This window comes from Haplochromis burtoni, unplaced genomic scaffold (genome assembly GCF_018398535.1).
Source record: "Haplochromis burtoni strain Fernald_Lab_line unplaced genomic scaffold, NCSU_Asbu1 Contig_125, whole genome shotgun sequence".
Classification (NCBI taxonomy): domain Eukaryota; kingdom Metazoa; phylum Chordata; class Actinopteri; order Cichliformes; family Cichlidae; genus Haplochromis; species Haplochromis burtoni.
In genome coordinates, this window is record NW_024582486.1 from 1,551,852 (window position 1) to 1,575,676 (window position 23,825).

Sequence of the window (23,825 nt, forward strand, 5' to 3'; positions counted from 1 at the left end):
GCACCGGTTTGAGCACCGGCACCGTTTCAAAAGTACCGATTTGGCACCGGTATCGGATAAAACCTAAACGATACCCATCCCTATTTATTAGAACTGTATAAAAGAAATTTACTTGGTTGATATACATTCAGTTTACATCAGGCATATTTTCCTCAATGATTAGTTATGTAAATAAATAGACCTTCGATTTCATATATTTCAGATATATTTTACTCATGATTATTGCTTTATGCTTATGAAGGCCAAGAACCATTTTTGGAGTGCATTTCGTCCAAGTATGTCCTAACAAAAAGTAGAAAATCTGTCAGATAATGAGGCATAATGAGCACACAGTGTGATAACGTCATAGACTACAGGCCTCCCGAGAGACCACAAAAAAGGGTCACAGAACTTCAAAATAAAAAAAATGCAAAATGCCTTGTTTTTGTATTAAAATGGGTTGCAGAAATGGCACTATCTTAATTTTGTTGCTACTAGCAACCTAAAGAAGAAAACTACTAATTTAAGATTAACAAATCTTAAATTGATTTCTTAAATACCAAATTATTCCAAAACATTTTTAAAATTTCATATAAAATGTGTGGTCATTTAAAAGTTCCAACAAATTAACTGGAAGTTTTATCGCTGGCATAGTTCCACTGTTTACAAAAGTCAACATCAGACACAAACTTTCACTCTTGGTGGTGTTGTTTAAGTGATGAGTCTGAGGGTCATTCATTCAGATATACTACAGAAATCCAATTAAGTCAACCCCTACTTTGCTGTGATCGTGCTCTTCCCTCTGTCACGTTTCCGCCAAGAGTCAAAAAGTCCAACGTACTGAACTCTGCACAAACAAAACAATAACAGGAGAAGAGGTCTGACTTATTACACACAACAAAGCCTTTATTTAGAGCTAAATTTTACACAAATTCAATTAACTAATTATTAAGAATTAATATTTATGAGGTATTCTCTTTCAAATCTTTGAGGGAGCAGATTAATAAAAATATTATACCTGGAATCAGAAATAAGTGCAACCTCTCGCTTTGCAATGTTCTAAAATTGGCACCAATTAGAAGAACAGATATGACTGGAGGGAATACTATCTGCTATAAGTGTTATTTAAAGTTTGGTCAGGAGAGGGCACTAGACTTGTTGTTTGTTTGTATGCGTCAGTAAGCAGTACTGGCAATGAAGATGGGAGCTAAATCTACAGCTATTCAAGGCATTCCTTAAAATCGCTCCTTGTAATGTTGTGATTAAGTTCTACCCTGATGCCAAACACAGCTGGGACCACAGAAGAACACTGGATGGGAAACATTTTATGCATCTTCTTTAGAAAAATGTTGCCGAGTCTCTGCTGTAAAAGGAATCCAGTACACTATTAAGGAAAGACACCCAGCACCTGAACCATATTCCACGGAATTGCACAACTACCCAAAGGACACAGCTATTTCAGTCCTCGTTTCAAATGTTAGCATTTATTTTTTGTTAATTATAGGGTGGAAAACACACACAAGGTTACTTCTAGATGTCTGACTTCTGACAATGTAATGAGCATATCACTGTAATGTGTCTGGGCATGCCAAAGTAGGATTTTTCTAGTTAACTTTAGTTTTATGAGCGATTAGGCAGCAGTGTCTGCAATACAAGCCTTTGCTTGTTGGTAAAAAAAACAAATGCACTATCGGAGAAGTAACATTTCCTTAATCAAAGAGGTAAATCAGAAGCGCTGATGCCTTGCAAACACGTGGGATGTTTACTGTCCAGTTTGCATGGTGCAAATGTTTTTTTAGAGCAGAATGCAGCAAGATGTCAGTGTGACATAGAGGCTGATGTGATTTTGGGGGCACTAAAAACCTAGGCTTAAGACAAAAGATGCAGGAGTTCACCAGAACACTGCTTTTTCCCCTTGCCAGAAAGGTCTCTATAAGCCTTCTCTCCAGCTACAATAGAAGGATAATAGGCGCTAAGCCTGAAGCAAATCAGTGTGTGTGCCAAAATTTCTTGTCTAAACATATTTAAATGGGCACATTATAAATGTCTATCAGTGATATCAGTGCTATTCTTTGTACCTATCAACCAGAAACATGTCTATACTTCCTAATGACACTTACCTGACAGCTTACATTTTTGACCACAAAGACCACCCAACATCAAGACAGCACCACGTTGTCGACCATCTTTGGCATCATCTAAAGTTGAAATAACATGAGATGCATTGATACAAACAAACACTGTACAGATATGTGGATAAAAAGTAACAGATATACTCGTGTGTTTCCTCAGCCGCACATGAAAGCCACTTAGAGACAATTTTATGATGATGCATAAAAATGTGTCAAGACTTAGGCTCAAATACTACCTCAAACACAAATGTGGAAAAACATGCCAAGTGCTGAAAGTGGTCCTGACATATGGGCTGTTTACAGTTTAGTAAGCAAGAATGTCATCGTCAACAAGAAAAAAGGTCATGGATGTTGGGTGCCCTTGTTTGTGTCTGTTGTCTCTTCAGCTGAATAGCTATGAATCTTGGCCGTGCTGACCACTTACGCAGTTTGCAGTGTATGCAAACTCTTTGTAACATAGTAACTAACACTTCAAATGACATGACTGACACACAACCTTCAACATAAATATATTCTTTCACGTACCTTGCTTGAACATTTCTTGCTTGAGACTTTTGGAAGCACCTTTCTTGTCAACATGTACATGGGATGTGGGGCTACAGGTAGAACCTTGGAAAATGGTTCCAGAGACAGCCATCAACAGTTTCCCAGACTAGTTTGAGACACTGCAACAACCAAAATGAGAAAGTCGTAAACATGCATTACAGACTTGCCCTTCAACCCAGACAGAAAGAAGAGTTTGAGATACTGCAGCTGAGGAATGACATTCCTGATGCATCTCAAACATCTTTGCCCATTTCTGCCATGGACCGCCACAAATGTGGTCTGAATACTGCCAGGGGAACTTATTTACATCACAAATAGTTACAAGCCAAATGGCTTCCCTCAGTTCTTCCCAATCTCATGCCAATATTTTCTCTATCGTGTGTCTGAGTCATTTGAATGTGGGCACAGCAGATCTCAGGTAAGTGTACCTGGAATAAGCCCTAATGAGCAAGCCAGTTGGTAACACCCAGCAGCCCCTTTGGGAGTAACTAAATACAGGTCAACAACAGTGCTCTGGTGAAGACCAAATGTCTTTGACCAAAGCCAAAATATGAAACTTGTCAGCTGTTCCTCATGGTTTGTGTAAGTGCTGCCGGTCTACCTTTGGGCATTCAACACCGGAACTATAAGACTTTGGTTTAGAACAGAAGATCGACCTCCTGGAAATGAATGTAACGGAAAAGCAGATCCTTCTCAGAGAATAAATTCGGTCAGCAACCATTTTTTGCACATTCTACAAAGTTAGGTGACAGTGTTAATAGCTAGTGAAACTAATGTGGCCCTCTGGCTTACATTGGATCAATGAACAAACATTTATTTTGGCTCCTCACCAAATGGAACATCTCTTTCTCGGCAGGTACATTCAGTTGCTGACAACTCATTGGCACAAGAATAAACAATATTTCTGCCACTAATCTTTTTTTTTAAGATTTTTGACAAAAAAAGGTGACAAGAGAACAATAACATGTTTGAACATAAAACCTGGACCATAATGTGCCTTCTCCAGAATAGACTGAAATACCTGCTTTATGTGACTTGACAGCAAAACACACAATGAATATAATGATAATTAGATTAATCCCAGATTTCAAACATCTACCAAATATACAGATAACTTTACCAAATTATACTGCAGTGTATCAAGTCCTACTAACATGCTCAGTTTCCTGAATTGCTGTGGAACCTCTACAAATTGTTGGTGCATTTCATTTCTTAAACCAGGGGTCTTTAACTAAAATGAGCTGTGGGCCACTTTAGTGTTCAAGTAGTACAAACAACAACAACAACAACAAACAAACAAGAAAACACCCACAAATATTTCCAGAAATGTAGTGCTTTGTTTGTTTTTTCACATTTCAAATATTGTATAACAAGACAAAACTGCAAATGTGAAAGCAATTTTTTTTCTCACTCTTAACTAACTGAAGCCTTTCATTGAACTGCAAATTAAACAAACTGGTACTCTCTTTCTGGCCGAACACGTGGCAGCACTTCTGCTATAATTTTCTTTGTATTAAACAAAATAAAAATGCAGATATAAGTGTACATATTAGTTTTTGACACGTAAATATACGGGCCACAAGTAGGGGTGATGTGGGCCGCAAGTGGCCCTCGGGCCGCGCGTTTGAGACCCCTGTTTTAAACTTTTGATTCCACTACAAACGGATCATTTAACCTGCAACTCCTAGTTTGGCCTCTGGGGACAGCGGAAAACAGCAACTAAAACACTGATACACTAATATTGATGCATCACCTTTAGTTGAAATGATGACAACAGCTCATTTTAAAGTGAATCAAGGCAATGATCAGCTTTAGCATTCGTTTAGAGTCATATCTCAGTGTGTCTTTAAAGTGTAAGTCAAGCTTTCACTTTACATTTCACTTTGCTGATTCTAGATTGGAACAGCTCTGCTGCAGCTAAATGGATAAGCTGTGGACTAGGCTGATGCACATGACCACCTAAAGGAAACAGTGAAGTAAATGCAGACAAAAGTTCTGATTAGGAAAACGGCAATGAAAATTGTGAAAGAGTAAAGAAAATGTTTACAATTTCAGTATATATACAGTATGTGGCCAGTGGGAAGTGTAAAAGTCTTTTATATATACATATATATATAATGTGTACTTTATGAGCACACCTCTGCCTAGTCCTGTCCTGTCTCACTTGGATGACTGGTTGACTATTAACTCAGATAATGTAATAACCATTCACAGCAGTGATGTCCTCCAGGCTCCAGGAGTCCAGGTCATCCTGTCTCGCTCCAGATTTGGCTCCTGAGCTGCTTAATGGTCACTGAGTTTTACTGGTATTTAGTCATAATTAGGTTTATGGTACTTAGTTTTTGAGGAAATCTGCCTACCATGGCTGAAATGAGAGCTGTACAAGTGAATGAAAGCAAATGTTGTGTGACAGAAAGCAAAAACACTGTGAGAAAGGCACCATTAATTTCTACAGACCTGAGGAGAACTGTAGAGTTGAATGATTATTCACTGTGGGTGTCTCGAGACACTACCCCTACAGTGTTCCTGATCCATTGTTTTCATGATCCATTGTTAGTGTAAACATACTGATTGATCATGTTTTAAGTATCCTAGTGTTTATTCCATGTACAACCATTACTGTTTAGTTTATAATAACAAGAAAAGAACATCAGTAAGAGGTCAAACTGTGACCACAGGATCCCCCAAAGGGTGTTGCTGTTGGAAAATACATAAATGCTCTTACTTTATTAAGAACATTTTTCATGGGCAGAGACAACTGTATAAAAACTCAACTTGAGCAACTGGGAAAACAGCAAAGTCGGAGAAACGATTGACTTTGTGTCATTTTCAGCCGGAGCTTGAGCTGTGTGTGGTGGTCTTCCACAATGAGTTTTTGATACAGCCATCAGAGGGAGCCAAACTCATCAGTGTTTTATTCTAAACACAACGAATGAAAAATATGTGGGAAAACGTAATTGTGGAGAAAAAAAATCCCATCTTTTTCAGATTCTGAATGAAACTTTTCAAATACATCTTCAGATTAAGAATCTTCTACGATTCTGTAAAGCAGGTGGGTTGTGAGAAAGTGTTTCAATGAGGACAGGGGCTGCTGTATTTAAGTAGTCTGTGATCCAGCAGGAACTTGCATCAGCACAGCTCAGGGAATTAATGTCACAGTCCTCACTGTTTCACCTTAACCCACACTCAGGTCTTACCACACTCAGTTTCCTGTGGAGACCTAATTCTGTCAGATACAACTAAACAGAATCCATCCAATCAAGTTCTTGTACACAAGCTTCTCAGGTGTGTATCGTCACAGCTTAAAGATAAGTAAATAAGTAAATGGCGCAGTTTGTTGGTGAAATATTAAAAACAAAGCCATTTACTTGGGTAAATTAGGTCAGTACGTTTTAAACTGAAAGACACAAAATGTAATACAAGAGCAAAGCAGGCTCCTTTCTTTGATCTTCTTTAACTGATTACATTGAAAACACAGATGCAGCTACTCATGCTAAATGTGGATATTATCCTTTCACTTAGCTGCTACATCCAAGCATCTACCCATGCTCATATCCATCCACCCATTTTCTTCTACCTATCCAAATCAGGGGCGTTGGAGCTTATAACAGCTCTCATATGGTGAAAGACGGGGTAGAGAAGTCTGTCACAGGGTGATTTAGTTGATAGACCTCGGAAAAATGAAAAGTTCATTACAAATCTTTATGTGGAGCAGCACAGTGGTGTGGTGGTTAGTACTGTTACCTCACAGCAAGAAGGTCCTGAACTCCAAACCAGTATCTGGCTGGGTTTTTTCTGCATGGCGGTCTCCCTGGGTCTGTGTGGGACTGAATTGGATTTGCAGGAAAAAAATCAATAGATGGAAGTTTTTTATGTGACATTTGAATCCATACATACCCATCCCACAACATAAAGTGTCATCAGATTTCCTCTCCTGATTCATAACTGGTGGAACTTGTAGATCTGCAACACTGAAACATAACAGTTCAACATTTGACTGAACATGCGACACAACGGCTGTAAATATTTTTAGTAATTTCACAAAATTGTGGTTTAAGCAGCATATCTGAAGTTCTCTTTGTCATCTCATTCATTGAGGTAAGGGGGGAATGTAATCATCCATTGGGTCACTTAAGATAAGTGATAAAAGCATACAGTGTGTTTTATGCACAAATTTAAAAATATTAGGAATATAGGGAGCATATGTACACAAGTTATACCTTATCCTACTAAATGATATCACCCTCCATATTTTTATAGATTTGCAAGTGTAAATGGTGTGTATAGGACATTCTTGGTGTTTCCCGGTGTTTTGGTTTGCCCTGTTTTCATCTTTTATAATGCTGCCCTCTGGTGACCGTCAGTCAAATAAGAGAAAAAGTCTTCGTTTTCAAAATGAAATGTCTCATAAAGGGATCAAATGAAAACATTTCACACTTCATCATTATCACTGTTTACAGAATGATTTGGTTTAATTTAATTAATCTACATTTGAATAGTGAAATAATTTAAATTTTAATTGTTTTCATTTACTGTTATTTAGTAACACTGACAAATACAAGTAACATACCATTTATATGAAGAAATATACTTCACATAGCAAGAAAGAAAAAAACTGTTTATTATAATATATATAAACTGCATATTCATATAATGATGTGCTGTCCTTGTTTTATCTATTTAATATCAGCTTTTCATTTGCAACCCTTATCAAAAGTAAAGAAAAAATAACTTAGTAATATAGTAATTAAACACAAAAATACCACAAATAATTCAAATAATGCAAATAATAAAATATCTTCATTGAATTTGTTGTTTAAATTGTTTTCTATTGAAAATGCATTTAAAAAGATACTTAGCATTAGTGTCTAATGACTAGTTAGCCAATGACTATCAGCCAGTGCTGTAAAATGTTTATCATCCACGCCTCCATCACTTCATGTTCTTAGTTGATCTGCTATATTATGTATTCATTACTCTGTAAGCAGAGTTCCCTTTGTTGTATATTAAAATCTACTGTTAGATAGATTAGATAGATAGAGATATAGGCAGTAGCAAAACACTGTAGACCTCAGATAAAAGAAAACCAAACCAAAATTAAAACAGAAATCTTCAGCATATTATGTTTTTATGCAATTCTAACAAAAAAACAACAAAACCTAAATAATATAGGTGATACAAATTGGGAAGATTTGGCTAAATTGCAGAAAACAAATTTATCATTTAGTTTAAATAACTAATACATCTCGAATACTCTGCTGTATCTTTTATGACACACACACACACACACACACACACACACACACAGAGAAAGACCTTGCAGCTGCAGTCAAAGAGACTTTGGCTGTTGCATTGGCTTCTTTGTAAAACCATGCCTGGGGAGGCGTTTCCTGATTATTAACTTTAGATAATTTATCCCTGAAATAAAAATCTGATTCCAAACTCTGATGCCGATCTTCAGCTTGCACCGTGCACAAGCTGGACTGTAACATAAACTTGTCCTCTCACTGTCCTAGAGGTGATCCCAGCCTTACTCTGGGAGTAACTGGCTGACTAAGGACGTTTGTCAGCCAACGTGTCTAACCTGAGCCTTGTTGGCTAAAAGCTCGTGTTCATGTGCAAGCATGTGTTTAGTCTTTCTTTTCTCTTCTACCCACCTGGCATGGTCTTCTTTGTGTTTGCATATTTACAACAGACTCCTGATGATGCTGACTTCTACATAGTTTATACTTGTTTACAGTTTATTATACTTTTAATCATTTCATAATTTTATTTGATTTATATAAATTTCCCATGTTGACTTCATACATTTCTGTGATCATTTGTGATGAATTGTCTAGAAGGAGCTACAGAGGAGTTTAACAGGTATACTAGTCTAACAATAATAATAATAATCTATGCATGTCAAAACACTTGGTTTAAGATTCATCCCTTTCTAGACAACAAGATGATATTTAATCAATGCAAAACTCTAACTGTATTCACTGTACTTAAATAAGCCCATTTAAACATGGTTTTATTAGTATTCATGCATGTAAAATATTTGCACTGATGTTTCGGATAAACTGACTAATTGATTGGTCTCTGTTAAATAAAAACTGATCATATATATATTTTTGGAATTGACAAATCAGCTGAACAAATGCATTAAAGAAATGTTGTAAAACAGAGAACAATGGCATTTTTCTGCACTCCAGTGGAACTACTGTTGCTATTTAATCTATGCAGTAATAAATGCTGCAGATTTGACGGCAAACGTGGTCCCTGTTGTTAATATGCATTGTAAAAACCACTACACTAAATTCACCAGCCATTAGATCTCTTGATAAACACTGCAAGACCTCTGTGCAGCACTTACCTCTTCCACTGCAGTGACTGAAGGCATACTGTTCCTCCTCTCATGTTGCTTATCCCCTGCAGTCCTTCTTCTCCAGTTTCCCCCTCTCCAGTGTGCAAGGGCCTGGTGCAGACACAGTGCACCCTTATATGCACTACCTGCATAGCTGCAGTACTGTCAGCCCGGGACCCCGGGCCAATGGGAATAAAACATGTGCAAAGGACCATCTGCAATGGAAAACGAAATCCTGTAAAAGATTTGGTGGATTTTGCAGCACGGGGTAATGGCGTCCAGCTGCCTTGGGTCTTAGTGACAGATGCTTTCTCTCCCTCTCACTTGGCTAACATGCATGCTTCTCTGTTTCCTCCAGTGAGCTTAAATACTTAAACGGCTTCATTCAAGATGCTCCTTAACTCTGCACACATACAGCACTTTCTTTAACCTTCAACACACATTACAATAAAGATGTACTTTATGATGTAATTAATTTAGTAGTGTTTGCACTTCATGCTTCATGCTATGTGCATATTCTCATTCATATATATAAAGATATATAGATAGGTATAGATATATGTAGATATAAATATATTACACAATAATAGATGATCAAGTAAACCTAAATATCTCAGTCACGCATGTAATTATGATCTACCAAACTGTATCTATTGATTAAGGACAGTGAAAGACTTTAACAGACTAACGTCAGGTTTCAAGAAAACAACCTGATCAGTGAAGCAGCATCGTATTTACAGCTCTCAGTAGTCACCTGAACTGAAATGCCATAGCTGAAAGCTTCTTCTGTACCTACACCACAGTACCAACATTGTTTCTAATCCATCTGTTGATGTAAGCTCTATATGAGCTTTGAAGGCAGGCATCTGTAATTTTAATCCCTGTCCCATACACATTTCTTTTTCAGCCAAATTTGGGAACTTGTTGGGGTCGGTTCTATTACAAATCTCAGCTAGACTGCCTCTCTGAAGACATTGTATCATGCTATATTACACCCATTTCCATAATGTTACATGCAAAAGGTTAAAGGGTCAACAGACTATGTCCTTAAGGTTGTAAAGTCTACCAGTGTCATACTAATGTATATTTTCAGGGTTCATCCAGTTGTCAGAGAATAGCTTTGTATTAGGTTATCTATGCAGTACTATTCACTTATTTTGACTTGTTTGTCAGATTAACACAATGCAGATACACAAACACGTTATTAAGACATCTCAGAAATACTTTTTTGAAGTGTGTGTGTGATTTTGTCTTGTTTTTCAGTGACTCACAGTGAGTGATTCAGTAAGACAAGATTTACTTCTTCACTTTTAATCCCATCCATTGATAATCTCAAGTGAAGCCAGTGTTGGATTCTCCCTACAATCAGATTAAGCATATGGCTCCAGCATCTGTGAGCTAATTTACAGCCAAGCGTTCCCTGCTTGGCTGCTACAGCAGCAGATATGTTAGGACTTAAGCCGACAACTCTCATTGACAAAATCTGATTTAACCGCTGGCCGTATGCTGTCAAAGGATGCCGGGCTGGTACGGGTCACCAACTGTTCAGACTTTGACTCAGCTTTCATTGTTTCCTCACAATAGAAATGCAGTTATTTCCTCAGACAGGCAGAAAGAGCTGCTATCAGTGATATGCTCAACAGTGATCCACCAGCCTGAAAGGTAATGTATAATCAGTTGAATAAACATTTTAACTTAAAATTTTCTCTTATAATTACTACTTCTAGATTATTTTCTACCAGTGTTTTGTAAATTGTGTCTCTTACATCATCAGCTGCAAAATGTATGTAAGTTGGAACACTGTGCAAGTTGTTGGTCTGGACTATGATCCAAGTGGTTTTAGCTATTAAAGATACTCTCTAGCTTTTAGTCCCGTTTTTCAGTTTAATCATTTTTCTTCACCACGTACAAAAGACAAGTTATTAATATGAAGGCCGATGTGGGTTATCCTGTGAAACTAGTCTAGTCGAATGCTGTAACCATGTATGTTTCTTAGCTTCCATGTGTTGGTGGTTAAGGTTTTAGGAACTCAAACACAGAGAAGCATTGACGTAATGTATAATGTATGACCGTTAACAATACAAACCGCAAGAAACACAAGCTTTTATCCAACCTTAGGACGACCTTAAATGTCATGTTACTCAGCTACAGATACTTTATGATTCAGGGAGTAAGCACTCTTTGAAGTGGCATTAATCATAGAGATGCTCTAGCAGAGTAAGAGTCCAGTACAAGTGTCCGTGGATCATTTGGACTTTGATATGACAACACACAGTGTAAAGGTTTCTCAGTGACTGACCATTACTGACCTTTTCTGATAGCCAGATTATTAAAACAGCATCTTGAGGTCTACCAACAAGCATGAAAGTAAAGCCAGACTTTCTACTTCACTGTAAGCATGTAATGTCCAGAAATATTCAATGAAACTTTTAACCTGATAATTACGTGACTGAAGGTGCTGGAATTTCACCACTTTCAGGGAAGTAACAACAATTTTTACTTTAAAATTTACAGCTTTGTTCTTTTGATTGGTTTTTAAAGTGGGGGCATTTCTGCATACAACGACACGATGATATCACAGATATTTATCACCAAACTCTCCCTTTCAGCTCCATGCAGACCTCAATCATCCTTGTGCTTTCCTGTCTTACAGGAAAATGGTAAATATTGGCTTTATTAAATATTACTTAGATATATCATAATTGATTTATCACATAAATGCTGTTAATGCAATCTGTATGACAAAACTTTATGAATGAATACATGGACTGAGTGTGGCAGGACAACATGCTGTAGTTTGGGGACAAAATGCTAACCATGCACACCGTCTTCTGGCTCAACATCAAAGTTCTCATTTTGTACAGTGTGCAGACAGAAACATGCCAGTGTCGTTTATACGCACAGAAACTGTGAAAGCAGCTCGTGCTCACAGCTGAAATAATACTAACTGGTTCCAGGTTTTCTGCGTGTCAAACTGTTTCCTTAAACAAAACTTTTTCTATCCACCGATAAGCTCATTATAGATTAAAATCATTGGAGACTTGGCATGTCTCTACAAGACATCGTCACAAGGTGGGGTGAAGGAGGACCTGTTTTGCTAAAATTCTTCTACCTGAAAATACTTTACAAAAACATCATATTGTCAGGTGCTGCTAGAACTCACCTGGTTGAATAGGTGACCCCCGTATGTCAGGGACTACTGCAGGGTTTGAGTTTACCCCCAGAACATTTCCTGCATGTCATTCTGTTGACTCTCTCATTACTTTCCTGTTCAACCTTTTAAATTACTCTGTGTAATAAAGGCTGAGACACATAAAGTTAAAATAAATAAAGGAATTAGATCACCAGAAGAATTGGTGGGGTTTCAGTTGAACATCGATGAGGGGCACACTAAATTTTGCACATTATGATTATTTTTTGTATATGAGCTCATGGTGGAAATTGTTTCATTTACTGACAGGAAAATACAAAAATTCAACATATGCAAGAGCATCCTAATGCAGTGAAGCTCATAAATAGTTATTCTTTTTCATACAGGGATACTTCTCTGCCTTTTGCTTGGGAAATTAACCTACATACATGTGCATGTCTCACCTGGTCACCTGGTAAGAAATTAACCGATCAGCTCCTGGACTTTTTAAATCATTTTTTTGCATCATAGGTTTTCTTTTTTATAACCTTTTATGTCATGAATACACTAATCCCTCATCTCTTTTGGAGGAGACATTTAGGAATCATGTTCATCTCATCCGTTAATCCAGACTGAAAACAACAAGAAGAGACAACACAATGTGTAAATAAGCAAAGTAGCAATATCTTCAGAGAAAATATCCCAACATCTGCCTGCATATGTATGTTACCAAAATGCTACTGCTGCTGCTGAATGAGATCACAGAACTGTGTGTGTGTGTGTGTGTGTGTGTGTGTGTGTGTGTGTGTGTGTGTGTGTGTGTGTGTGTGTGTGTGGCGAGAATGACTAAGTAAAAAGAGCCGCTCAGAGATGAGTAATGTTATTGTACCTCTGACCAGGAACCAGCTGACGCTAAATGAATCCAGGACCTGCCAAAGTTGTGCCAATTTTTGTGCGCATAACTTGCATGGATAAAAAAGAAAATGCGCAAAAAACCTCCGTATTATAACGCATGTGTGACTCTTTTTGCATATCCCCGACATAATAATGTTGGCTTATTTGTGTTTCTAATGTCCTCCAGATTTTCTTAGAGAACAGTAATGAAAGAACGTGGACCTGTTCCTGCTTCCAGCAGACTGGACTCCAGTCCAGGTTTTGGCCTTTACTGGCAAGGCGCAGCAATCTGCAGCATCCCCACACGAAGCCAGCCACACACGCTGTCCGAGAAGCTGCTACGAAGTTACACCAGTAAAGTAAACACAAACATTTATAGAAAGATTATCCCAATTACTAGATAGGAGCGCACTTTATATAGACACAGCCAGGTCCATACATGTATTTAATAAACATGCGCATGCTGTAATGTCTTTACATAACCACCTTTATTGCTGTAAACGAATCAGCCTTTTTCAGAAGGAATGGGGTGAGAAATGGACCGTTTCTCGGTTTCGTTGGGTATTCTGGTGCGCATGTTAACTTTGAAGGGAAGGCTGAAGCAGCGTGGTCCTTTTTTTTAAGAAAAACAAAAAGTGAACTTCCTGTTTCGGGGTGGTCCACAGACTGTGGAGAAAGGGAGGGAGAAAGGGAGGGAGGGAGCGAGGGGGGAAGGGGGTGCACATTCCCGCATTGGCTGTGCAGCCGACTCCAGGGTGCTTTGCGGGACTCCATAGCCGAACATGGGGTTTAATTTTGTCACCGTTTACGTAAAGCGGCTCTGAAGAACCAAACTATGGAAAAGCGCTCCTGAAGGAGGACAATGTGTCGGTTTCTGTGAACAATTCACTTATCTCCATCCGAGCGCGCTTGGCAGAAAGTAGAGAGAAAAAAGGAGAGACGCGAGGCTTTACTGGAAACTCAGACTTACTTTCACGGTCCTTGGATCCTCAGCGCTCTTCCAAGGACTCTGGGAACCGAGTCAGAAAGTTTCATGCTGAATGTCCCTGCATTAACCTGAGGTAAGCAGTGCCGCTCATTTATGCTCGCTCCTCAAATCACAGCCGATTACTGGTAATTGTTACCGGGCTGAAGATTCTTCATCCTCCGAAAGTTGAGTTTAAGTACTTGAAACTTTTCTTAAAGTGAGAAAATAAATTTCAGTTGTGTCACTAATGGTCATTTAGCAGATGCTGCGTGACTTTTACCTAATTCAGGTTCTATACTTTTAAAGTTTACAGTTTGCCACTCCAAATTTCAGTATTGGACCTGTTTAATTTCTCTGTTCATCAACCAAAACCGAGTTCAGCATTGGTCCATCTTCACTTGCAAATTGTTTCTTCTGCCTTTTTCTGCCCATTTGTGGAGATGCACGGAGTGGCTCAGAGTTTGGACGTGACATTTTAAAGTTGTGCGTTCATCTCCTGGAGAAGTTCTTCCATGAGAGGTCTGACCGCCTGCACGGTATACGCTCATCCGGCACTGAGGAGGGCGGCAAGGCCACCCGAGAACAGCTGTTTCTTGTAACCTGAAATACTTGAGGTGCCAGTGTCTGCTCCAAATGTGAGGTCCTGCCAGGGCACCCACAAAACAACACCTCACTGTGTGAGGCTTTAGTGGACAAAAAGCTCCTGTACATCTCTTATTAACTGACTTTCACTTCTGTCTTTCTTCTGGGGAAAAAAAGGGGATTGAATAATTGAATAACCATAATCTGTTGTTAATCTGAGATAGATTATGGATTCTAATCTAATTATCTCTGCGAGAGGCCACTGTAGCTGCTAATGTGAGGAGATTAGGCTGCTGGACTTCATGTAGTGACCCTGCACTGAAGAGCGTCAACACTGGACTCAATGGGAGAGCCAAACACGTATTTATTCCAAAGTGACAGTGAGAAGTGCTAGGCATACAAACTCACAACCTCCCTTAACAGTATTTGCACAGACGCGCTCACATGCACACACAATATATACACTCCAATAACATGTGAGGGGAAGAGAATTATAGAATTATAAATAGATATAAATTACAATGAAATAAATTTACATTTAAAGGTTTATAGGCAGGTCTGGAGGCATTGTGGGATACCTGCTGAGCGTGATAGAAGCGTTTAGCTCAGAAGTCAGTTTTTCTTGTGTCACGCACTTAAGCGACGTTGATATATTTTATTCAATTCCATTTCAGTGAAACTCAGTGCAACATAGATTTAGCTTTTTACAAGTATTCACACTCTACTCAAGGTTGAGTTGGGGGAGAAACTGAGGGGGGAAAGTGCACTTGTCCTTTGGCCACATGTGAAAAGCTCTGCAGGGGAGCTTCCTCACCCTCCCTTGTCTTTATCACGTGTGTTAAGACCAAAAGGCTTCTTAATGGGAATGCTCTTAAACAAATACACCATCCATGAAGCGACTGTCCTCCTAGAGCCAGACACAGGTGAGGACTGAGCTGGATTATCAGAGCCATATCAGAGCAGTGATAAGTCTCTCTCAAGCTGAATACAATTGGATGTGGTGGCACGAACCGCTTCCATCTTGGTAAAAACGAAGGAAGAAATGTTTGTCACTTTAAATGAAAGACATTTGTTGCATCTGCTTTACATTTGAATAAAACTTTGGACACTGAAACAGCTAAACTTGAATTTTTAAATAGCTGTCTGTGGCATTTATGGTGTGGACAACCTTAAATGTTGGCATTATAAGGCGACTGGTCATGTGATACACATGTAACCAAAAGCAGGCAGCAACAAGTGCTGTGTTTTTGTCCAGATTCCATTTTAGTCCGCTCAGCAAGAAACACGTGTCACGTGATGCCTACAACACCCCCCCATTACACACACACACACAATCCTCCTCCTCTCCAATACCCTCCTCCCACCTTCCAGAGAGGGGGGGCGTGAGGTGGAGGAAAAGAGGGGGGAGAAAGACCACCCTCACTGGGATCACAGCCCCTCAATCAGACCCTTTCACACCCTGTGAACCTGAAACAATCAGGGTTTAATAGCAGCTGTCTGTCTGTGCCGGCCCTGGCCTAAACCACGTAGGCTCACAGTGCACGGCCAATCGGCTTCGGCTGCAGAGAGAACAGAGTAGACAGGCATGGGATGCTCCAAAGGACACATAAGCAAAGACACACACAGACTCACAGATAGTCCTTTCTGTCTGTATCCCCTGCTATTCTTTTCTCAACTCCGACTATGCTCCTTTGACTCATGAAGAGGTGGTCTGTTTGATTAGATCTCTGATGACGGGGTCTGGTATTTGAGGCTTATGCTGGTTCTTCAGGTTGTGATTCTTTGTGTGTTTAGACTACAAGAAAACTTCAGTTGAGTTTGTGTGTCACCATTTATCTGCAATTGTTCATTGAGAATGGATACATTTTGGTTGTGATGACATTTTTGGTTATCTTTAAGCCCCCCAAAATCGGAATATTACTACAAGAAGCCTCAAACATGTATGCCAAAAGTCTGTTTTCACCATAAAAAACTGAAGCCTACAGTCAGTTCACACAAAGGATTTTGTAAGATCCCCTCTTCCTAGAATCCGTCAAATGATGCTTAAATGAAGCAGAGGAATGAGGGGGCGGAGAGGGTGGTTGTTACTAAGTAGTGGGCTGACACCAGAGGGCAAAGGCATTAGACACTTAGAAATCTTGAATCACATTAGCCAAAGGGCAGCCATAATAGAAAGGGGAAATGTTGCAGTCATGGGAAATATTCAGAAAATCACTGTTTGTGGTCACTTGGAGCTTTCCCAGCCACTAGAGGATGTACCAGACAAATTGCGTTAGTGGTGATTAAAAATAATAATAATCTGCAGAGATAATCAGTTCAAAGCAGTAGGAAAACGAGACACAGGTTGGCTGGAATTGATATAATTGCTTTGGTGGAGAGATGATGAAAAATTGAAGCCACAGTGGTGAGTTAAGACTGATCCCACAACTGATTTTTATTTTGTAGATGAAACATTTATCTACTAATCAACCAAAACAGTTGACAGATTAATCAGGGATGAGAATAACTGCTAATGGCAGCTGTAATCAAATTTTATAGGTGCAGTCCAGCTGTTTCCTTATTTAAAAAAAAATCCGGAGTGGCTCCAGTGTGGAAACATTGTTGCTTTAGTGGAGCGCAGCAGGAAACTTTAAGAGTAATGTTGGTTCTTTTTTACATTAAATCCTAAGACTGAGCCTGAGGGAATATGTGCATGCATGTGATATTAAGCATGCTGCACGCAGTAAAAGGTGGGGTCGATTCCTTCTCCATCGTCCTTTCTTCTTCTTTGAATTAGGGTGGCGGTCTTTTATACATTCATGTGTTTGTGCACATGTGTGCGTTTAAGCGCAGCAAAGTAGGTCGACTGTTAACTATCGTCTCATGTGGTCGATATTAGAAATCAAACTGGTGCTAATAGGATCCAGGTGAGACTGTGAATAGCTTTTATATGCACTAACAACCCACATGGATACACACTCATTTCCCACTCGGTTTGCAACAATGGGCGTGTGGTTGGGGTTTCTTTGAGGGATGGTGGTCGACTGTGGATGAGAAAAGAAAGGAAGAGAAAACCAAATCTGATGTTGTAATTTTGTAACGATTATATTCAGTCGTCCGATCAGATTGGTAAAAGCCAATCAAGCTCCTGTGTGTGAGTAGTGACTATGTAATGAGCTTGTTGTTTACAGATGTGTGTGCGTGTGTGCATGCGGGTTCATTCACAGAGTTTTTGTGCTCTTGCAAGATTATGTACCCGTATGTGTGAGTGTCGATTGCTGCGTGTGTTTCAATGTGTGTGTTCTCAGCCGCTGGTGACTCATGGCAGAAAGCGAAGAGGAGGCGGTGTTTATTATTTCACCAGGTTGCCATAGACACGATGCATTCGGGTGCTGCCATCATCAGTGTAATTACGACACAGTTGTCTTATAGTCACCCTCCTCGCTGCCTGCGTCTCGCTGACTTCCACCAATACAAACGGATAAACACCGGTGTTACCCTTACGATTTCAGCGGTGTAGGGTTGCCCTGAGATATCACGCCTGATACAATGAGTTGTTAAAGACCTCTGACTTCCTCAACAGGACGCATGCTTCAGAATTTTCCTTCTTCTTTTTTCTCTTCCTCTCCAAAAAGAAGACAGATCGCTCCTCGTTAGCACTTTATGTGGAAGCAGCAACATTTCCAACAGTTCCGCATGCTGGAACGATCATTTCCAATCCCATTTGGTTAGAGACAGAAGTAGACAGAGTGAGACGAGAAGTTAAGAAGTGCAGAGGCGTACTCGTGTTGCGTGTGTTGTGATGGGTCTTCTGGAGAACAGCTCTGTTATCTAAGATGAGATAACGTCTTAGGATTCCTGGCTTGGCATATGTTCTCGGGAAGCCTGCAGTTGAACCATATACGCAGCTGTATGTATAAAACACATATATAGCACAAAATATGTGCTTAATCGTGCCGTGCTATGCTGCATTTTTCATGCAGTGAGATGCAGATGCACGTGGATGTCGATAGCAGTGTGTGTCTTGATTTCTTGTTGTTGTTTGTTTGTTTTTTGACACGTCACTGGTGAGTGCAGCATTACTTTTTTGATCACACGTCACAGTGCACGGTAGTGTGCACAATATAAACATTTATCACAGTCAGTGCTTCAGAGTTAATGGGAAATTTTTCACCTTTTTTATATTGAAGTGCATGATTTAAGAAAATGTTATAAAGATAACAGGATAAGATTTAGGCCTAGTATTTACTTTAAAATACTCGCAGTTACTGCAACACTTCTGTTAGTTCCCCCCGATACCCAGCCACGGTGTAGAGGAGTATCTGTGTGCTTTAATCACATTTCTCGGAGATAAGAACTTTGTGTGCCAAGTCTGCCGATCCGAAATGAAGCTAAGCAGATTGTGCAGATCTACTTACCCATTTGTATACATTTTTTTTCTGAATGACCTCAGTGTCAGTGTGTTCCAGGTTTATAGGGGTACAAAACAAATTTAAAACAATGAATGGCCTAAACCACATATCATTGTGGCTTTGTACTGCATGTTTATGAGAGGAGTGGTGTGGTCAGTCGGACCCACAAAGAGAAAGATACAGATTCTTTCTCTTTGTGTGTGTGTGTGTGTGTGTGTGTGTGTCTTCTTTTGTTACTTCCCTTCCAAATATTCAATTTCTTTCTAAATAAATCTTACTCCTTGTCTGCTTGCCTTGTCTTTTCTTACTTTCTCATTCTTTCCCGGCTGCTCAGCCTCTTACGTCTATTTCTATTCCTGATTCGCTGCTCTTTAACTACAGCAAGTGTGATTTGTGAGAAGCTACAGTGGCCAGCCAATGCCACGTTAACCAGATTGGATGCTATAACAGGAAGTCTGTCCGCATTCACGGACATAGTATAGTGACGCACGCATAACTTGCTACCACTACGAGCCAAATGCGAGGAACACTGCCAGTGATACACTGACACGAATCTGCTGCGGGTCAGAGGTTACTTCACCCGCGGTCATACGGCCTCATTTTTACTACAGCACACCTGACATGATGTTCAGTCCGCAGAGCGCTTTGATCAGACTTCATGCTCCGTATGGAAAGTTGGCCTCTCACAGATGATTCAAACAGAAATCTCCACCTTCATTTTAATTTACAAGTCACATCTGTTGATTGCTTTCCTAGCAGGAACAGGATGATAAATCTGCCTACAAAGAGAAGCATCTGCAACCAAACCGAACCCATTCGAGCTGGAAAGCACGGCAGCGTAGGATTAACAAAAGCGATGCGTGTGCTTGTTTTGTCGGGTTTCTGACGCCTTAAACTGAAGCGACCGAACGGTTTCTTCTTCTGCAGCATCAAGTATTGTTTACAGTTATGTCCCCTGTGGTCTGCTGACATAAAACATAACTGGCCTACTTTGTTGCTATTGAGAAAACAATCCCCATCAGGAAACAACAAACTAGTGAAAGATTGTGTTTTGTGAGACACAATTAACTTCATTTCAGCAAAATGCATTGTTGTTGTCTCCTTTACAGTAGAGACAAAGAAGAAAAAAACACTTCCCGTGATTTTGGTACATATTTGCAAACTTAATTAAGCCTTTAGGAAAACAATATTGTTGGCAGACGCTGAGAAAGAACTTTCCATTTTCATTAACAGTGGAATTTTCTTTTTTGGGGGGAAGTGAAAGAAGGGAGTAAGAGAGTAAAGGGTGAAGGAGTAAAATATTTCATAGTGGCTGTGGAGTAGTTGGAGTGAGAGAGAGGGAGAGAGATGCAGATTGTTTTAAATCCGCAGCGAGTCAGGCTCTCAAATTTATGCCCATGGGCTGCTTCTTGGGTGGGCTGCAGGGAGGGCGGTGCACTAGATGGAGCAGGGGAAAGTTGCCGACTCCAGACTGTTCGCCTTGCTCTGAAGCTTTTCCTGCTGGAACACATTTACAACTCAACCGTCCTGACTGGCTGACTGAGTGCCTGGCCCTGCCCTAACTGACTGAACTACAGGGACTGATTTTTCTGAAGCTTATTGAGCAACCGCGGTTTTTCAGTGTGTTTGACGGCATTTGTAGCTTTAAGTGACGTCTTTCTTGTTTTCAGTCTCCTCTCGAAGTCTTCAGAAGTGAGAAACGATTACAGTATTTTTGCAGTTCTTGTGCATTTTCTAGATTTATTTTCAAAAATCAAGCTTTAAAAAAAAATCCCTCACTTCAAACGATTTCCTCCAACAAGTATTTTGTACAAAAGCAACGACAGAAACAATTCACATCTCGGCTTAAGAACTTGGATCAGATAAGGCATAATTCTGGCTCCTCTGTATTTCGTGCCAGCAATGACTGTTTGTTTTGCTCAGCATGGGAAAGATCCGGGCCCACATCTAGCCTACAAATAGATTCCCTGATGTTTAAGATGAGCGAGAGTGGCTCACTTAACAACCAGCTATCGAGCAGTGTTTTTCACTGTAGTGATCCAGGGCTCCATGTAAGCTGCCCCCAGCATCATTTCAACCTTTTAATATACTTAAAAAAGATCTAAAATAAAAGTGAAACTGTAAAACAGTCTAACCGAGTTTTTCCTCATGTCGAGTCCTACTTTTACACTGAAAAACCAGCTCAGTTTCACAAATGTTTGAAAGGTTTTCCTGCCACAGCACCGGCACAGGACTGAATGCACAGCAAGGGGATTACATCAGGAGCATGTAAATCAGCTCGCAGCACAGCTAACGTCTAAACTTTAGATATAGAAAATGGTGGTTTTTTCAACACGATAATGTGCTGACACTCACAAGCTTAATGATACATGTATATATATACACACACTGCCACCATACAAGGCCAGAAGCAAATTGCTGCTGTGGTATCAAAAAGTATTTAAAATGTTGTCTAAACTAAAACGTTTAAGTTAAGAAAGAGAATTAAACTTCAGTTAAAGCATTTTAAAAAAGCTACGTCTGAAAAAGAGAGAGGCTTATGTGGGCACCTCTTCTGCCTGTGTGTCTGGCTGCTTTGCCAGCTAATTCACTCTGAAGGTATTATGGTTATTTGAGGGCTTGTAAACCATTAAGTCTTTATTTACAAGAGAAAGAAAAGAGGGTCTGGGCTAGTGCGTGGGGGCGAGCTAGGTCTTGGTACAGGCACTGACCCCACCATAAGTGATCAGAACAACTGCGTTTCTCAACTAGCGGGCCCGTGGGACATCTGGTCCTGCTCACAGCAAACTGCAGACCACTCCTCACTTACGTAATTGAGCCCATTAATTACGCAGGGACGGCCTTCATTTCCTTGTAGCCAATAACTAATAGAAAGAGAGCCAGTAAAGAAGAACTCTTAAGACATATATGATTTTAGGGGATGTGGTGAAACATGAAACAAGGCCTCCCAAGGTTAACAGTCCACAGGCTGTGCTGCAGCGTTGTGTGGAGCAGGCCTGTCACAATAATCACTTTAGTTTGGACCGTAAGCTGTCCCAGAAATAATTGCAGGAATTTCTCTTTGTGCCATTTCCACAAACATTTAATGGCTTAGAGGACTTGTAGTTCTTCTTCTTAATAAATACCTGACTTTGGAGTTGAATATGGATAAATATCCTCAGTCAATGGATTCTAAATAAGAGAGAAGCGCAAAACCAAAACAATAATAAAAAGGACTCTCAGACTCCCTGTTTACAGAGTCATTTGATTGTTTGCTCTAATGGGATTTCCTCTTTTATATGACTTAACCCAAAGTCTCTGTAAAAGAATGTTTTGCTACTTGGCAGCCATCTTGGCGTCACCTCAAGGCAGCCGTTTTGAGTCAACAAGATCGTGCACCTATCAAAGTGGACGGGGAGGGGGGCTTATGCTTTAATTTACATTTCCAGCCAGACATAAAAAAAGAAAAGATTCAAAAAGTTTGGTGAATTTACCATAAATTAAGGTTTAAAAACAGTTTATCCTCTTTAGTTCAACACTACGTTGCAAGTTTCACAACAGCACCGCTATAACGGCTGCAGTAGACCAAGAAACATTTACCCACATCTTTAATCTTTAAGTAGATTTGCCCGTCACCCCACCTCAGCTGGTGTCAAGTGTTATTGTGGCAACACGATTGGCTCATATTTTGTTAGGAAGCAGATGATTGGCTCTTGGTGGGAGTGGTGAGACAGCCATTAACTTTGGCATTACAAAAGTCTCCACTACTTTTCTGTTCGGGGTTCTTTGAAATGTTCTCACACTGTAGCTCTGGACTGTGGGTTTAAAATCAACACCATTAGGACTAATTATTCAGAACCTTCTGGGTGTGATTATACAGTCATTAGGGAGGAAAAGAACCAGGTATTAGACTGAAGTAGCATCTCCATTTCATATGGCTCACTTTCTGTGTGTGTCTGAGTGAAACTCTGACCCAAAGACCACATGAAATAATGGAAGAAGCCAACTAAAAACGTCGCGTCTGAAAGAAAACATCGGCTCATCCTGCTAAGGTGCTTTGAAAACACTTTCTCACATACTGGTTGTTGTGGAATTTCAAAGTAAAGCTTGAGACGAGTGATGGTGCAACACAGCTGTCAGTAAAACTGTGCTCTGAAGTTACATCTTGTGGTGGAGTTTGTTGTTTCTTGAGCACCAGTAGCCACTGTTGTTGGCCACACACAAAGCTCCCTGCAGGCCATTTTTCTTGGAGAGGACCTGGAGTAGATGGCACACCTACATGTTGTGACTGGATGGATGCAGGTGTGATGCCTGTGGTTTCACATCATCTCCTGAGGAGAGCTGCTGTTAAGGTGGAATGGAAATTTGAGTGTAATTACAGAAAACGTAAACCACAGCTTAAAAACAATGGAAACAAACCATTAACTACGACTACTTATTGTCTGCTGTTCTGATTTGATACACTATATTTGATATGTCTGGAGCTCAGGATGCAAATTGTGCAGTCCCGGCTTCCCATGCCGTGAACTGACCTGCCGCTGCACTCAGCGTGAAACAAATGTTGGAATGACAATGTGACTGTCACAGCTGTTGTTGTTTCAGGTCTGTAGCTGTTGTCCTCTCATCCTCCTCTTCTTGTTCTCATCAATGTCTTTTCACTGTCTTTATGCCAGAGGGGTGGTGCAGTGGGGCTAGCCTGTGGGACCGGAGCTGCCACAGTATTGCACCTGCTAGCAGAAGTTTGAGGAGAGCGTGAGACAACGGAAGAGTAGCTGGGGGGTGAGACACTGTCTTTCTGTCATTGTTGGGCAGAAGCAGAGAGAGGGCAGGGTACAGTGAAAGGAAGAGGCTGTGAGACTGCGCTTCTTGGTCTTTG

The 23,825-nt window shown here is 40.0% G+C and overlaps 1 protein-coding gene and 1 long non-coding RNA gene across 2 annotated transcripts in view; one reads left to right on the forward strand and one right to left on the reverse strand.

The window, feature by feature from the left end:
* The window catches only part of LOC121815061, an 11,921-nt gene extending 2,701 nt beyond the window's left edge, over positions 1-9,220 (reverse strand). Inside the window, exons 1-5 of the long non-coding RNA XR_006054756.1 lie at positions 9,016-9,220; positions 6,402-6,628; positions 2,637-2,776; positions 2,100-2,177; positions 758-826 (exon numbers count right to left, since the gene is read on the reverse strand). This is a non-coding gene — a long non-coding RNA (uncharacterized LOC121815061). The remainder of the gene's footprint in view (positions 1-757; positions 827-2,099; positions 2,178-2,636; positions 2,777-6,401; positions 6,629-9,015) is intronic.
* Positions 9,221-13,750: 4,530 nt separating this feature from the next.
* The window catches only part of gli1 (GLI family zinc finger 1), a 53,293-nt gene continuing 43,218 nt past the window's right edge, over positions 13,751-23,825 (forward strand). Inside the window, exon 1 of the mRNA XM_005929700.2 lies at positions 13,751-14,091. The gene's annotated coding sequence lies outside the window, so the exon portion shown is untranslated. The remainder of the gene's footprint in view (positions 14,092-23,825) is intronic.